Source organism: Hevea brasiliensis, chromosome 11 (genome assembly GCF_030052815.1).
Source record: "Hevea brasiliensis isolate MT/VB/25A 57/8 chromosome 11, ASM3005281v1, whole genome shotgun sequence".
Lineage (NCBI taxonomy): Eukaryota > Viridiplantae > Streptophyta > Magnoliopsida > Malpighiales > Euphorbiaceae > Hevea > Hevea brasiliensis.
Window position 1 is genome coordinate 92,661,536 of NC_079503.1, and position 18,579 is coordinate 92,680,114.

At 29.9% G+C, this 18,579-nt stretch overlaps 1 pseudogene; it reads left to right on the top strand.

The window, feature by feature from the left end:
* The first annotated feature begins 1,536 nt into the window (after positions 1-1,536).
* On the top strand, positions 1,537-15,815 carry LOC110633545 ((E,E)-geranyllinalool synthase-like; annotated as a pseudogene).
* The last annotated feature ends 2,764 nt before the right edge of the window (positions 15,816-18,579 follow it).

An 18,579-nucleotide genomic window follows, 5' to 3' on the forward strand; every position in this document is an offset into this window, starting at 1 on the left:
TCCAAGAATCTTACATTACAAGATAAAGTCTAACTGGCCACAATAATTTTCAAGCTCAAGCCACACGGCGCAAAATGATTAACTGAAATTATTGTAGTAGTTAGGGTAAGGTCATTTAATCATCAATTTAGCTATTTTGTATCCCACCACAAACTCAACTAGCCCAAACAGCTTCCAGGCCCTTCTTCTCCTTCTTCTTCGTCTTCTACTTATTTGTTTTATATGGGTGTTCTTTGTGTTTGTAGTGGTAAGAGTTTGACCATATAATATTTGAAGGGTCAAATAAAATTATAAAATAATTTATTAATAATTTACATTCACTTATATAATTAAAAAAATTATTATTTTTAGACATACTTAAAATATGTTGTATAAAATATTATCATTCTAAACTATAACACTTAAAAACAAAAATAAATTTACTAATTATTTTATTCAATCTATTTTATCCACTATTTTATCAACTAATTTATTAAAAGTTAGTAAAATTAATTTTATAATAAAGTAAAAATAAATAAAAATGAAATATGTTTACTTTAAATGGAGAATTATTGATGAATTAATATGAAATATTAAATAATATATGTTTGTGATTTATACTTATCAACTGCATTTATAATTATTAATAAGAAAATTTTTATATAATATATAAACATTTAATTTTTAAATATATTTAAAAAAATTTAATTAAAAAAATTAAAAGCTAGGTGCCAGAGTGAGCTATGGAGCTTAGGGGCCATGGCCCCCTCTAGTCCACTCGTAGCTCCACCCTACGTGTGTTTATCTTGTGTTTTTTCAATTTGTAGAGGCTATTTGTGGGTGTTCTTCATATTCTCAATTGGGTTTTTGATTGTTTTTTTTTTTTTTCCTTTGCAAATTTTGAATTGTTGATTGTTGTATTATAAGATTTTATGTCGATTGTTGCTGGGTTATTGATTGTTGCTTGGTTGCAAATTTTTTTCTTTGCCGGGTTGTTGATTCTTGTTAAGAGATAGTGCTCTGTTTCATAAGGATTTGAGAAGTGGTAGTGCTGTGTTTAGACTTGTGAATTTCTAAACCGATGGATTGTACACTCCTATTTTAGTTTTATTCTATTTAACTTTTAGGCCTTATCACAATAGTAACATACTAAAATCTGAAAAAATTTTGTACGACATCGAGGATATATACACCCAATAAATATAAAATTAATAAATTATATTTTAAGTAGGTTATATCATAAATTTAAATAAAATCACCATAATTTTATATAATATGACGTATTTAAATTGATTGGACGTATACATCAACACACAGGGGCAAAACTCTTATGTTAAAATTTTCCCCGCTTTTAGTGCTCACAATGCAAGCCCGTACTCGCCACCGTGTGGGATACTAATGACAGCACAATGTAAAATATGCCGCACGTTTTACGTAATCACGTTGAATTCATTCAAGATCTCCCTCCATTTATAGGGAAACTTCCTTTCTTTTGAGGCTCACTCGAGCTTATTAGACTCAAATCATTTCTTTAATTTCTACTTCATTAGATTAAAAATGAAATCCTCTCAGTCCTCCATGTATGCTTCAGCTGAAAAGGTTAAGGAAGAGATGTTCCTAGCCATTGATGCTAATAAATCTTAATAGATCATAACAATTATAAACATAATGTGAATCATAAATATAAAATTTAACTATCATCCTAATAATGGATCTTAAATAAATAAATTCTCACAGATCTATAAAGCGTATCTGAAGCGGAATTTTAATTGAGCCATGGTAATAATTGAGAGAGACTCTTTGATTCAATAAACTGATTTCTCTCTCTTGACCCTTCTTGATTCATATACAAAACTTTATTGATGGAAGACTTTCTTGAAATGACCATAATATCTCTGACTTTATGAAAGAGAATGTGTATGACCTTATGGGTAGAGAGAGGACCAGCTTATATATATATATATAAGATTTAATCTGGTACGTCCATCAAGTATCCTTATAAAATTAGACTTAGGATTTACTAGTAATCCTATTAATTAATATTGGGCCACATTAAAGGAATTAATTTTGGCCCATATGGTAATATTAATTACCGAATAAAATCTTACATTCTCCCACTTGGCACAATAATTAAGTGATATAAACTTTAATAACATAAACATTAGGCACGCATGGAATAAACAAATTATTTCCATATAAATTCTTTCCATAATGTACTTCGCAATTACCTTCATATAATAAATTATTAAGTGTGGGTTATGGCGATTGTACATTATTTAATCACATACTTGTTAGTAGTATGCCTTAGAGCATATCATTTAGTATGTATATTGTACATGTTTTATTAATTAAAAATGCATTTTCACTTTTCCGTTTACATAATATATTTATGTGTAATAAAAAAGGTCCATTGATATTTTGTTAAAAATATTATTCTTAAGTTGTTAAGAATATGAGTGACAGTATTTCTAGCACAAAGTATCATAAATAGGTTCACAATCGAGGATACTTCACAATAAGGACATGACTTATCTAGAAAGATTGTAATCATGTTTGTTTCCAAGTTATTTATATGAGATGTAAATAAAATGGAATGATGAGTCTCATTCTATATAACAAACATGATATGCATTTATACTTGATAAGTTGGCCGAATCAGTGACAGTTATGACAAGCACATGGAGTTTACTCTTGTCAATGCATTGTCATAAATCATATCAGTGCATATAATCTTTAGACCTGAAATAGCACAGTTATCTTGTATATAGGTGGTTTGAGTTTGATACTGCTTTTATACTTGTACTGTGTATGGGTATATGGGCATGTGTTGGCTCCTACTAGTTATATATGGAGGTAGGTGTTTATCAAGATGGAATCTGTTCCTCTATGTAAATAGGGATAAAATCCTATGTTCATTTAATTATTCTCGATATTTCAAGCTCCTGGCCAGGACAGATAGATTTATTCAGAAAAGAGTTTCTGATGAGAAAATCTTTTTAATCAAGAACTGGAATTAAAAGAGAACATAATATTCATAGCAAATGGGGTTTGACATAAACCATGACTCCAGCTTGAGTTGAGATTTTGTAGCAGAGAGATTCTAGTGCATGGTAACATATGATTATAGGTTCATTTAAGGTAAACCTTATTACTAATTGGGTGGTCATGGCATGCTATGCTAGGTGTTAACCATGGTCTATGAGGTGCATAAAATGATTTAGAGAAATCATTTATGGTAAGGAAGAGTTCTGATGATATTAAGAGTTGATATCATGTCTCATTACTAATTAGTGATGAGCCTAGTAAGTCACACACATACACAAGTAATCACCAAATTAAATATGATTTAATTAATTAATTAAAGAGTTTAATTAATTAATTAAATAGGTTTGGTTTGCAATTAGATTGCAAAGTCCCTAGCATGGCTTAAAACCAAATCTAGGTTATTGGATGTATAGTATAAGTTAAATTTATATTTAAAGTGTTTAAATATGAATTTAATTAATGAGAAATTAATTAATAGAGATTAATTAATTAATTTATATTTGATATAAATAGATTAGAAGAAGAGAAATAATTATTTTGGGTTGAGAACTCAAAATTAAGACACAGGGGTATTTTGATCATTTCACATGGTGACATGTGGCACCATGAGATGGTGTCACATGGCACTACACTTAAGCTTGCCATATGTCTTTTAATCATGTAAGATGATTAAAGTCAAGATTAAATATAGGTTTAACACTTGGCACAATGTGATTGGGTCAATTAAACCTAAAGCCAATCAGAAGGTGACATGTGGCAAGGGTTTTAAGTGGTAACCTAGCTATCTAAGGGAAAGATGAAAAGAAAAATACCTAGCTGCTATTTGTTTCATTGGTGCCACCCCAAAGCACCTCTCCCTTTCATCTTCTTCATCTCTCATCAATTCAAAGAGATTTCCCAACAATCTCTTGAATTAAAAATACTAGAAATCGTTTCTAGTGTCCTGTTTACATCTGTAATCTCTCAAAAGGCAAAACCTGATTTTCTAATTGATTGGAAAAGCTTTAGAAGCTGTTCAAGAGGCTGCCATTGGTGATCTTAGTGTGGACAAGCTAGAGAGACAACATCTGGTGTCCTAGGAATCCCAAAGGTGCCAAACACACTGCAGTGCATCAAACATGTTAGTGCACTTGTTCTTGATCTAATCTAGAGTTATAATGAATTAATCTGTTAATTCTAAAATCTTAAATGGCAAATGTAGATCCAAAAATATATTAAAAGAGTTTTAATATGCTGTTTATTATTGAAATCAAATAGATAAAAATAAATCTTGCATGATGTATGTGACCCTAGAAGAAAAATTTTGAATTTCAATAGTCTAAACTTGTATTTTTCATGCTTTCGCTCATTCAATACTTCCTTCCATATACCACAATACTAGCAACTTACCATAGTAGTTACATAATGGATATATGTATATCACATCATGGTCCACAATAATGTCTTGAAAAGACTTTTTCTGTTATTATTCACTCAAGATATTATGTGTACACAATTTTGAGAAAATAAAAAATCCATTAATATATGTCAGAAAACAAATCAATGAGCTCAGAGTGTCAAAGCAAATACATCATTAATTAATACAACCAAGACCCATTCTAAGCATATGTTCTTTAGATGTCTTAGGTTGTAAACCTTTAGTCAATGGATCTGCAATCATGAGATCAGTATTAATGTGCTCAATAGACACTTTTCGTTTCTGAATTTCCTCCTTAACGGCAAAATACTTTAATTCCATATGTTTGGCATCCTTCGAATATTTGTCGTTCTTGGAGAAAAATATTGCTGTGGAATTATCACAATAAATTCTTAGCGTCTTGCTAATGGTGTTGACTACTCCAAGTCCTGAGATAAAGTTCCGCATCCATAATGCATGAATTGTGGCTTCAAAACATGCCACAAATTCTGCTTTCATAGTGGATGAAGTAATAATAGATTGTTTGGCACTTTTCCATGATACTGCCCCTTCAGTTAATAGGAACAGGTAGCCAAAAAGTAGACTTTCTACTATCAACACATCCAGCAAAATCTGAATCTAAGTATCCAACCACTTCCAAATGATTAGATCTCTTATAAGTGAGCATGTGATCCTTAGTTCCTTGCAGGTATTGTAAAACTTTCTTTGCAGCTTTCCAGTGATGGATTATAGGATTACTTTGATATCTACCAAGCATTCCAACAACAAAGCTAATGTCGGGTCTTGTGCAGGTTTGAGCATACATCAAACTGTCCACAACTGAAGCATAAGGAATTGATTCTATTTCTTTATGTTCCACATCATTCTTTGGACATTGATTGAGACTAAATTTATCCCCTTTTTGTATGGGAATAATTCCTGCTGAACATTTATGCATATTAAATCTCCCATATCTTTTATTTCAAAATTCATTGAGAGAAAATTTTTAGTCTCACGTAATATGCCCAAATCATTTACAGCAAGCAAGATATCATCAACATACAAAATTAAGAAAATAAACTTACTCCCACTGATCTTTTGATATATACATCGATCAACAATGTTTTCCTTAAAATCAAAAGACTTTATGGTATCATTGAACTTAATATACTATTAGCGGGAAGCTTGCTTAAGTTCGTATATTAATTTCTTAAGTTTACACACCATATGGCCTTTTCCTTCAACTGAGAAATCTTTAGGTTGGTTCATATAAACTTCCTCTTTAAGTTCTCCATTTAGAAAGGTTGTTTTCACATCCATTTGGTGCAACTCTAAGTCATAATGAGCCACCAATGCCATGATAATTCTTAATAAGTCTTTCTTTGAGACTGGTGAAAATATTTCTTTATAGTCAACACCATCCTTCTGAGTATAACCCTTGGCAATAAATCTTGCTTTATATTGTTTGATTTTGCGATTCGAGTTGCGCTTGGTCTTAAAGACCCATTTACACCCAACTCATTTAAATCCTTTAAGCAATTCGATGAAATCTCATACTTCATTCTGTTCCATGGATTTTAACTCATCTTTCATTGCATCTAACCACTTGTCAGACTCAATACTTTCCTATGGCTTATGAAAATGAAACTCAATCTTTATTGATTCCTTATATCAAAATCAAACTCTTCCAGGTAAACCACATAATGATTAGCCATTGCCAATCTCTTTTCTCTTTGAGATATTCTTAATGGCTTTTTTTTTTTTTTGTGATTCACATTTGTTAGTTCTTCATAGGTTAGCTTCTTAAGGATGTTTCATCATCATGTTGCGTAAGCATTCAACAACTGCTAGAACAACACCTGGAGTAGGGGTGGATATAAAAACATTAATAGGCACAAGAAAATCAACTTTAATTTCCTATATATCTACATCATGTCTTTCAACACTCCCACTAACTTCATCATTCTTCAAGAAATTTAGCATTACTAGTTTTCACAATTTTCGAACTATGGTTTAGAATATAAAACCTATACCCTTTAGATTTCTCTGGATGACCAGTAAAGTATCTACTTATCATTCGAGAATCTAATATCTTTTCATGTGGATTATAAATTCTTGCTTTCACTCGACAACCCCAAACATACAGGTGTCTTAAATTAGGTTTCCTTCTAGTCCACAATTTATAAGGTATTTTTGAGACTGCCTTACTAGGAACCCTGTTTAGCAAGTATACAATGGTTTTAAGTGCATATATCTACAAAGATATAGGTAAAAAAAGTTACTCATCAAAGTCCTAACCACATCCATTAAAGTCCGATTTTGCCTTTCCACCACCTCATTTTATTGAGGAGTACTTGGCATAGTATATTGTGCACATATGCTATAACTTTCTAAAAACTTTACAAATGGATCAAGACATTGTCTCATTTCAATATGTTTTCCATAGTATTCACTACCTTTATCTAACCTTACTATTTTCACTTTTCTATCTAATTGCCTCTCAACCTCATTTATGTACACTTCAAGTGCATTTATTGATTGAGATTTTTCATTAAGCAACTAAATATGTTCATAACATGAAAAATCATTAATAAAGTAAATAAAATACTTTTCTCTATCAAAAGATGGAGTATCAAAAGGCCTACATATATTAGTGTGTATAATTTCAAGAAGTTTAATGCTTCTTGTGGCTTTTTTCTTATTGTGTTTGATTTGCTTTCTCTTAATGCAATCCACACACATTAAGATCAATAATATCAAAACTTGGTAGGATCTCATTATTCATTGACCTTTCTAATCTTTCTTTGGATATATGACCCAAACACTTATGTCACAAGAAAACAGAATTCTCATTCAGTCTAGTATGCTTAATTCCAATATTGTTATAAGTGAAAGGCAATGATTCAACAAAATTATTATCAAGTTTCAGTATATATAGATCATCAGTAAGAATTCCAAAAACAATAATGGAATTATCATTATTATTAAATAAACTGAAACATCCATGCCCAAACTTAACATTGAATCCAAATTCATCAAGTTTTGAAACAAAAATGACATTCCTAGAAATTTTAAGCACATAGAAGGTTTTGAATAGGTCTAGTTGATAGCCATTATCTTAGATCAAATGGTAAGTCTCTATGCCTTCAATTGGAGCCTTTATATGGTTCCCCATAAATAGGAAGTCTTAGTTGGGTTTTCGATTTGGACCGTAAGGAATCCTTCATCACATTGGAGATATAAATAGTAGCACCAAAATCAAGCCACCAAGTATTATTAGAAACTTCAAATAAGTTTGATTTGAAACATACATAAGCATAAAAATTACCTTTCTTTTCAAATTAAGCTTTATTTTTTAGTTAATCTTTCTGATAGTGTCTTACTCTCGTACAAAAGCGACACTCATTCATTTGTTCATTTTACTCAGCTTGAGTAACATTTGAAGATCCTTTGTTTTTCTTCTTAAACTTGTATGCTTTAACTTTAAGTCCTTTATTAGCTTCTTGACCCATAATGTTGACAGAATGAGTCCCTTGATTTTTTTAGTCTTATTTCCTCCTAAACTAGCTTATTAGCCAATTCATTACCATTCCACTTATCCTCAATAGTGTTATAGTTAATTTGAGATGGCTTATATTCAAGCGGTATTGAGTTCATAATGAACTACACCAAGAAGGAATCATCAACCATCATCCTTAAAGTTTCTAGCTTTATTGCAATATCACTCATTTCAATAATGTGCTCTTGCATACTCTTTGATCCATCATACTTATGGTCGTGAGTTATGCCATTAGAGTACCAGTGAGTGACTTAGCTTCAGAATAGAACATATCTTTTATAAGTTTAAGATATTCTTTTGTATTTTCAGGATGTGAAATTATAGTCTTGGTGTTATTGGCAATAGTCATTCGCAAAAACATAAGACTCAATTTGTTTACCGATTCCTATTGCTTATGGTATAACTTCTCTTCCTCACTGCTTATATCTATAATAGTAGCGAGTTAGCCTTCTAATAATGCGAAGTCAAGGTCCAAGACATCTAAATAGAATTTGACTTGCTCACATCATTTAAAGAAGTTCAACGCATTAAAACAATAACAGATTAAGCTTGCAAATGAAGAGAAGCTGTAATATTATATTTATATGCTCAAAATAGATTCAAATAACTTTAACAATTAGAGTATACTATAGTTTCCCTTTGGATAGATACTATAATATACTATCTTAAATTAAATGCCTTTAAACTTGATTAGATTATAAGTAACTTAATTCAAATATATATGTTGTCTTTGGACATCTAATATATATTTGAAAAAATATTATTGTCCTTATAATTCTCACTATCATAGAATAATTGATTTGCCTTTGGGTAAAATCCTTAAGTTCTAATGACTAGTGGGTATCAATTAATCCATTTTTTGTCATAGGCATCTATTAGTATGGATAATTGATAATTTTTTATATGCATGTAAACATTATTCATAGTTCAGCCACTTTGGTGACTAATAAACTATTTATTTTATTTTATTTTAGTTTGGCCACTTTGGTAACTAACAAACTAAAAAAAATATCATAAGGCATGTATATAAATTATGTATCTTAATAAACTTAATATTTGTTCATTTATTAGGTTTAATTACAAATCTTAATTAGATTGGGTAGAAAATATAATTTTTTTTTTCGCTTTCCTTGCTTTTGGGAGAACATGTTCCCAAAAGAATTATTCTTTCAAACATGTTTTCTTCATCGTGTTGAACTTTCATAGCCTAATTAAATTTGGGTCAAAACTTTAATTTAGTAATTAATTAATTAATTAATTAATTTTACGCATTTTCCATTACAAACATGTTTTCATGTAGTTTGAAATTCATGGCCAAAACAATTACGCCACTTTGATATATAATTTTTTTTTTGTTCGTTTTAATTTCTTTCTTTTGGTAAAACATGATCTCAAATTTAAATCTCTTTATAACATGATTTTTCATCATGTTAATAATACTCATGCCCAAAACTTAATTGGGTCAAATTTTAATAATAATATTATTATAATTATTTTAATCATTAACATTAATCTTAAAACTTTCACGATCTACACTTTAATTCTACCCATATCTAATAACAAGTAAGAACTTCAATATTATGTTCATCATCATAAATTTAATGAAGAAATTTAATTGTTCAAAACCTAGGGCTCTGATACCGCATACTAATAAATCTTAATATATCATAACAATCGTAAATATAATGTGAATCATAAATATAAGATTCAACTATCATCCTAATAATGGATCTTGAACAAATAATTTTTCACAGATCTAGAAAGCATACCTGATACGGAGTTTTAATTGAACCATGGTAATAATTGAGAGAGACCCTTTGATTAAATAAACTGATTTCTCCCCCTTGACCCTTCTTGATTCACACACAAAACTTTATTGATGGAAGAGTTTCTTGAGATGACCATAATATTTCTAACTTTATGAAAGAAAATGCGTGTAACCTTATAGGTAGAGAGAGTACCAGCTTATATATATATATCCAAGACTTAATCTGGTACGTCCATCAAATATATTTATACAATTAGAATTATGATTTATTTCAATTAAAGTAACCCTTATATAATTAGGATTTGTATTAATTAAAGTAAATATCAATTAATATTAGACCATATTAAAGAAATTAATTTTGGCCCATATGGTAATATTAATTACCGGATAAAATCTTATAATTAATAGTCCCTATTCCCTTAGCGCCAACTCTGCTTATGACGCTGTATGGCTAGGCAAGGTTCCTGATAGTTGCAACCCTCTACAGCCCATGTTCGAGAATTGCTTGTATTGGGTGCTCTGCAACCGGAAAAAGACGGATTTTGGGGAGACTGTGACGGCCGTGGCATGCCCACTATTGGGTGCCTTCCGGCAACCATCGCTTGCATGGTTGCACTTAAAAGATGGAATGCTGAAGAAGTAATGTTTGATAGAGGTAACAAATTAACACTTCCACCAGGAAAAATGATTCTATTTCTTAATATACATGCACACGCACCTACCTAACATATTTAAGAACTTGTGGTTGAGCTATACATACATATATATATATATATATATATATATATATATATAGCTCAACCGCAAGTTCTTAAATTTGTTTGTTAGTTGTGTGTGTATATATACATATATACACATAATTTGAAGATGAGGATGATTATATTTTCCAGTAAATTAACTAACAAGTTGATTTTCATACATCATATTAAACTTAATTATGTTTCTGATTCTATTAAAATAAATTAATCATGTCAGAATTAAAAATTATATATAAAGAATAAAATTAATTTATAATATAGAAAATATATTTATTTATTTATTTATAAATAAATTAATAATCACCCAAATTACGTTGTCTTCTATGATTACTTAGTTTCACACAAAATAAAATTATTTTATTGTAAAAAAATAATTTAATATAAATTTACAACTCATTTCATGTGATTTTTGTAAAATGATTTTTCCTCAAAATAATTAATTATAAAAAATTTATTAATTAGAGGGAAAAAAATAATTGTTATAAAAATTATATGTAACATAATTAATTATTTAATTTAATGTGATTTCCTATAATAAATGAGTAATTTATTTCTATAATCTTTTAATAAAATTTGTTATATATAATTTATCGATTGAATTTTTTAAAATTGTTATTTGTTTTTTATACGAAAGAACTTTACCCTTTCAATCTGTTAAGTTATTATTTCGTAATTAATAATTTTACCAAAAAAATATTATTTTATAAAAATCACATGAGATAAATTTTAAATTTTAATTAAATCATATTATTTTTTATAATAAAATAATTAAATCATATTATTTTTTATCTTATTTATAATAAAATCAAAGTAACCATAAAGCATATCATAAATTAAATATGCATGTAAAATAGCCTTATCTTTTTCATAAAAAATTAATAATAATAATAATAACCTTTATAATAATAATAATAATAATAATAATAATAATAATCTCATTTTATATATGGTGGAATTCTCAATAAAATCCAATATCTGTAATTGATACTGATTGGTTGTGTATGTCAGGTTTGGCATTCATTCAGGCTAATGCAAAGAAGCTAATTGGAGAAATATCCGAGTCGTGCCCTCGATGGTTTGCCATTATTTTCCTTGCAATGATTGAGCTTGCGCGGACAAATGGCCTCGACATTGTCTTCCCTGACAGGTTGAAGGGCGCAGTAATGGACATATTCTGTAGAAGGCAGGAGATTCTTCAGGGGTAGCTTTCCAAAATCTCCTCCGAGTTACTTTGAAGTTGCAAAACCATTTTTTTTTTAAAAAAAAAATGATATATAAATAGGCTTATCATACTCCAGCCATTAACATCTAATGAAAAATTATTACATCTTTCACATTTCGGAAAACCCTCTATCATATTTATGCCACTAGCCACTAGGTTAGGAGGCTAATAACGAGATTCAAATATGACTACTATCAAGAAACTACAGATGAATATTATATTTGGTTGAAGTATATAAAGATTTTTTAAAGATAATAAAAGATAAGATACTAAAACTTGCTTAATTCACTAATTTAATAAGTTGAAAAAACAAGTGATGAGGTATCCAAAAACCTTACCTTACATAGAAACTCATTCTCAAACACAGTGTAAGTCGCATGGATCATTCTTTCTTTGTGAAAAAACGGGGCAAAGCTGCCAATAGCTAAAGTTTAAAGGGTTTGTGGAGCCCTTGTCTCCCCACTTGCTCTGCCACTGTTTCAGTTGCTAATGCTATGATGATGGAATCCTGGTTTGAAGATATGATGACGCCTTATTGAAAACAACGTTTTCCTTCCCACAGGGAGAAACTCGTAGACAAGTACCATTACCCTCCATTATTAGCTTATCTTAAAGCTTTGCCTCTGTACAATATCGATCAAGAACATGTTGTTAAGCACTTGTCTAATGATGGTTCGTTATTCCAGTCCCCCTCTGCTACTGCACGAGCTTTCATGGCTACTGGAAACGAAGACTGTTTAAGTTACCTTCAAAATCTCATTGAAAAATGTCCTAAAGGAGGTTAGAAATATTTTCTTGCAAATTTTTTTTTTCTTTTCATGCTTATTTTCCTTAATAGTTTTATCCCTTTTCTCCATTCTAATGGTTGTTATTCTATCTTTTTTTCCCATACTAATAAGCGGAAATTACCTTACTTTTGAGGCAGTTCTACCAACATATCCCATGGATGAAGAGCTAATAAAGCTTTGCATGGTCAACCAATTACAAAGGCTGGGTTTGGCTGAACATTTCAAGCAAGTGATTGGAAAAATATTGGAACTTGTTCACAGGTAGTTAATAAATCTCCAGAACTCCGACGTTTGAGTTTAAATTTTAATGGGACTCCTATGAAATTTTATATATATATATCAACACTTTTTTAAATTTAACTTTGATTGAGACAAACCGAGAAATCTCGCCGTTCTAAAAATGACTCACTCAATACCACCGAACTAAAGTTGATAGCCTTGACCAGTAACATTTTATTTTGACTTGTATAGTAATTACATGGACCAAGAATCAAATGCAAAATCAATCAATTCAGTTGTTCTTCTTCTATCACCGCTATACAAAGATTCTTTGGCATTTTGGCTTCTTCGGATGCATGGATATAAAGTGTCACCAGGTATGAGTTCTGGACCCAGTTGCAAGGACTGTTAATTTCTTCTCATAAGGTGTCGGATAATTTTATTAATTAAATAACTTTTTTAATTTTTTTTTGGATTTTCAGGGATGTTTTGTTGCTTTTTAGATGAAGGAATTCAAGATCATATAAAAAACAATCAGGAATTCTTCTCAAGTGTAATGCTTAACGTTCACATGGCCACCGATCTTATGTTTCCTGTGGAATATGAACTTGAGGAGGCTCAATCTTTTTCAAGGAAATTACTAGAGAAAAGCATACCAGTAGAAACCAGAAAACAAAAGGATTTCCCATTCCAAAATTTTCACACAATGGTAATTCACTATCTTACAGAACAGAAACCTCACCTTCGAAAACCTGATTTCAGAAATCATTTTCAAGAAATGTACATTTATATACACAATCAGGGGAAAAAAATCTCTCGGGAATTTTCTGCACCCATGTTAAGGCAGATATCACTATAACAAATTTAGACTTTAATAGCATGCCATATATACTTTTAAAAATTTAAAACATGTTGTCAATAAGAATTATTAACAAGCATATAGTGATGTCCATAAATCCAATAACCTAAAGGTTTTAACAATACTTTTATAGTAATTTACAGCACTATTAAATATAATGTTATATATATTATTTATTAGGTTATATGATATCTTGATGTCAAACTACGTTATTTGATGTTATTTATTATTTTAACATTATTTATAAAATGATGTTAAAAAAGTGTTGGTAAAGTTTATATTTGTTATAACGAATAATTAGAAACATGGAGAATATTTTCCAAACTTCAGAGTTTGAGAACTGTTCACAATTTTTCTATGCTGCAATTATGCAAAATAAAGCATGAGTTGAGGTTTCCATGGCTGGCTAGACTAGATCAACTAGACCACAGGATGTGGATTGAGGAAAAGAATCACTGCTCTATGGATGGGAAAAGCCTCCTTTGTTAGGTATAGAACTCCTCTATGTAATAATATAAACAATATCAAATGGACTAAAAGAAAATGGGAACAACATAAATGATGTTATAGAGCTCACATTCACATTAGTAACGAAAGAGATTTTGACATCAGGTTTTCAAGCCTTCACAATGACAGGCTAATGCAACTTGCCACAAGAAACCGCGAGTTTCGACCCTCGATTTACATGAAGGAATTGGAGGGGCTGAAAAGGTAAATATATATAATTTTTTTCATCAATATTACTTACTATTGTCTAGAAACAATAGTGGGAGATTTGCTAATTAGTTATCACACATATATTGTTTTAACGTGGCAGGTGGTCTAAGAGCTGGAGTCTTACTGATATGGGATTTGCTCGGGAGAAAACTGCATATTGTTATTTTGCTGTTTCTGCCAGTGCTTCACTGCCTCTGGATTCTGACATACGAATGACAATTGCAAAGAGTGGAATAATTATCACAGTTGCTAATGATTTTTTCGACATGGAAGGTTCCCTAGGTGAGCTGGAAAAACTCACCGATGCTATCCGAAGGTATCCCACTGTGCTTACCATACAGTTCAGTAACCAAAATCCAAAAGACTCAATTTGATTTCTTCAATCTTACTTTTTCCCCTGCTTGATGAATTTAACAGATGGGATACTGAAGGCTTGAGCGGGCATAGTAGGATTATCTTTGATGTCCTCGATGATCTTGTAAGAGAAATGGCAGCAACATACCTCCAACAAGAAGGAAGTGATATAACAGCCAGTCTTCGATATATAGTAAGCTTAAATTTTCACAGTTTTTCCCATAGTTTGCAATCTTGCCTGCTCTGTCCATTAATCTTGGAAAAATTTTGTTTCTTCTATGCATATATGAAGTGGTATGAAACATTCAATGCATGGTTTACGGAAGCTAAGTGGAGCAGAAGTGGATCCATACCATCAGCAGAGGATTACCTTGAAACTGGCATGACATCTATTGCTACACACACCGTGGTTCTTCCAGCTTCATGTTTCTTGAACCCAAGTTTACTAAAACACAAACTCAAGCCACCCAAATATGAAGCTATTACCAAACTGGTTATGATCATCCCTCGTTTGTTGAATGATATTCAGAGTTATGAGGTAGATTTAACATTTTTCATGATATTTATTTGTTCTAATTAATCATTCTAAGTCTACTTATAATAGCATTATCTTGTTCAACTTTAGAAGGAACAGAAAGATGGAAAAACAAACTTTGTTTTGCTCCGCTTGGAAAAGAAGCCGGGAGCAGAAGTTGAAGATTCAATAGCAATTACCAAAGAGATACTCAAAGAAAAGAAAAGAGAGTTAATTCAGCATGCTCTGAAAGATGGCTTTAAAGATTTGCCAAAACAATGCAGGCATCTCTACTTGTCTTTTTTGAAAGTATTTCAAATGTTCTTTAATTCTAGCAATAGATATGACTCCACCACAGAAATGCTTCAAGACATTCAAAAGGCAATATATCTCCCTCTGGAAGTGAGAGAACCAAACCCTTAAAAATTCTTGAGACACCAATTGGGCCCTTGTTGCCTCCTGCACCTCTGCATTCAGGATCAGGAAAAGATATCAAACAGTTGTCAACTATCACTTTGATCATCGCTTCAAGCATTACAGAATTAGCACTGCTGTAAAATGTATTGCTTGGCCTCTTTTGAAACATCCATCCATGAATATGCCTACACCATTAAACTTCAAATTATGTTTTATATAAATTCACAAGTCACTACAGAAAATAAGTCGGTGAAGTTTCTTTTAGAAATAATATGATTAGCTTCTTGTAATATAGATAGCCTGTAACTAGGTGAAATTCATGATTTCAGCCAGCCATGGTATAGTGGTTTGTATAGTGTAGATATGTTTGCTCAGCCATGCCCGTGACTTGTGAGCATGACTGTAATCTTTCTTTGTATTTAAATAAAGATTTTAATTTTAATGAATTGCATAACACGCTAGCTGTGGCAAGACAAAGCCCCAAATTGATGGACATGGAATGAATAATATATATATATATTTTCCCCTTGGTTTGGCAAAAAGCCCAAGCCTAAGCCCAAGTGGCTGCCACACTACTTTGGATCAGCTCATTTTTAGCTGTGCTTTGAGAAGCTGAGTTTTACTTAGGGGTGTGCAAACGGTCGGTCCGGTTCCAAACCGATAAAATCGAAAATCGAAAATTAAAAATTTTAAAAATAGAACCGAACCGATTGATAAGAGAAAATTGAATCGAATCGAACCGATAAATATCGGTTTGGTTTGATTTTAAACCGATCAAACCGAAATTTATAAAATTTCATATTTTTAACATTAAATCTAAATAATAAAAACATAAAAACAAAAAAAAATAGAAATCAAAGCTCAAAAATCTTAAGGTTAGGTTCGGTTTTCTTTGATTTTGGTTCGATTCAATTTGATTCGATTTTTTTTTATTTCCTATATATATTAATAATTTCGGTTCTGTTCGATTTTTTTGATTTTTTTTATGAAAATAATCGAACCGAATCGATTAACCGAAATTATCAAAATTATAAACCGAACCGAACCGATTAAATTTTAAAATCGAACCGAATTAATCGGTTCGGTTCGGTTTTTCGGTTTAAACCGAAAACTGCTCTCCCCTAGTTTTACTCCAGATCAGGTGGGCTTGGCCTGTTAGAACTCACATTTGTGTTGTATACCATTCACAAGAAATGGAACATAAGAAATTGTAAAATGAGCATTTTCCAAGAGGCACATAAATATTTTTACACTGGACTGGTATGCTGAATGAATATCAGTCACATCTACATAATAATCTTAAATAAATGGAAGTACAACCAATCACATTGATCTTCTAATTGGGAAATTATCATTTGTTTTGCTTATTCTGTCCTGCAAATTCAAAATTCTTTCTCAGCAAGAATGGATTTCTTGTACATAGAATATATAATCCCACCAATAAACCGGCTAAATTGAACAAGTTTCTTTTTAGTTCTTGTTTACGGTACATATGATGACAATTAAACTGACTGTGATAAGCAGTTCCAGAGAATTAATGTTGTGCCTTGTGCACATTACAGGCACTGAGCCCACCAAAAGTGTTTGGTTCAACTCACATTACACAGTTAACTTCTACAAGCTCATGAAAGGCAGGTAACAGCAGACCTGTGGATTGATAAGTTTGAAAGGATAATATTCTCTGTGTTGTATTTTATTGATATTATCAGATTATATATGCATGAATTATACAGGAAATAATAATGTTATCAAAGCTAATTTGCCTAAATAACCGGAAGTAATAAGGCTCTGTTTGTTTCACGGAAAATAACTTATTTATGAAAAATATTTTTCAAGAAAATTATTTTTTAGGAACATATTTTCAATGCTCGTATTTTGCATGCATAATTATTTTCATATTTTAATAAAATTATAAAAATTTAAAAAATGGCTTTCTCCATTTTTTTTAAAAATAGTTTAGTTTACTCTTTGATTAAGAAAATATTTTCTACTAACTCATTTTTTTTAGTATCCTAAACACTATATTTTCCAGAAAAATATTTTTCGCAAAATAAATAGAGCTTAAAGAAATAAATATTTTTCTCTTTACAGAAAATTTATTTTATACATATGTTGATTAAAATTTGTCTTAATTTTAAAACTTACCATTTGAAGCAAATTAAATCATATCTTTTAGAATCATTAAGAGAATTCTAGTAAATCATAATCAGTTCTTTATAACTACCAACCTGCTAATAGTTAATAGGATTAGGAACAATTTCATAAGGCGGTCTATTTCCACAACTAAAATAGTTGATACTACAACTTTTTAAATGTGATTTTTATTTTTTAACTTATTTATTTCTATAAAATATTATTTTATAATTAATTTTATTAAGTATAAAAAATTAATATTTTCCTATTTCAAAAAAAAAATAGTATCTTTCTATTTTTATTATAGATAATTATTTTCGTAATAAATTAAACACCATAATTTTTATATTTCACAGATAAAGAAACTTTTATATATCGCTATTTGTGTAAAAAAGATGATAATTTTAATTTAGAATTTTATATTCTTATCTTAACGATTAATAATATTTTTATAGCCATTTTTTAGACGTTAGATGCTTTGCATATTTTTTACAGAATTTATAATTAATCAGATTATTACCTTAAAATAATAAGTTTGCCATCATTTTTAAAGAAAAAAAATAATTTTGTAAAATCATAATTTAGAATTTTAAAAAAATAACATAAAAAATTAATTGAAAATATATAGTACGCATTTTTTTTGTCTGAAATATACTACGCATTCACAAAAATAAAAAGTTAGAAAGATTTATTTTAAGTGAACGAAAAATAAAATCCGTGAATTTTTTTTTTTATAATTGTAGAGAAATGAAAAAAAAAATAAATGAACAAATTTAACATGTACCACATTTAAAATTTATTCATATGAATAGTTAATTAATTTATTAAAAAAATTATTTATAATAATAATT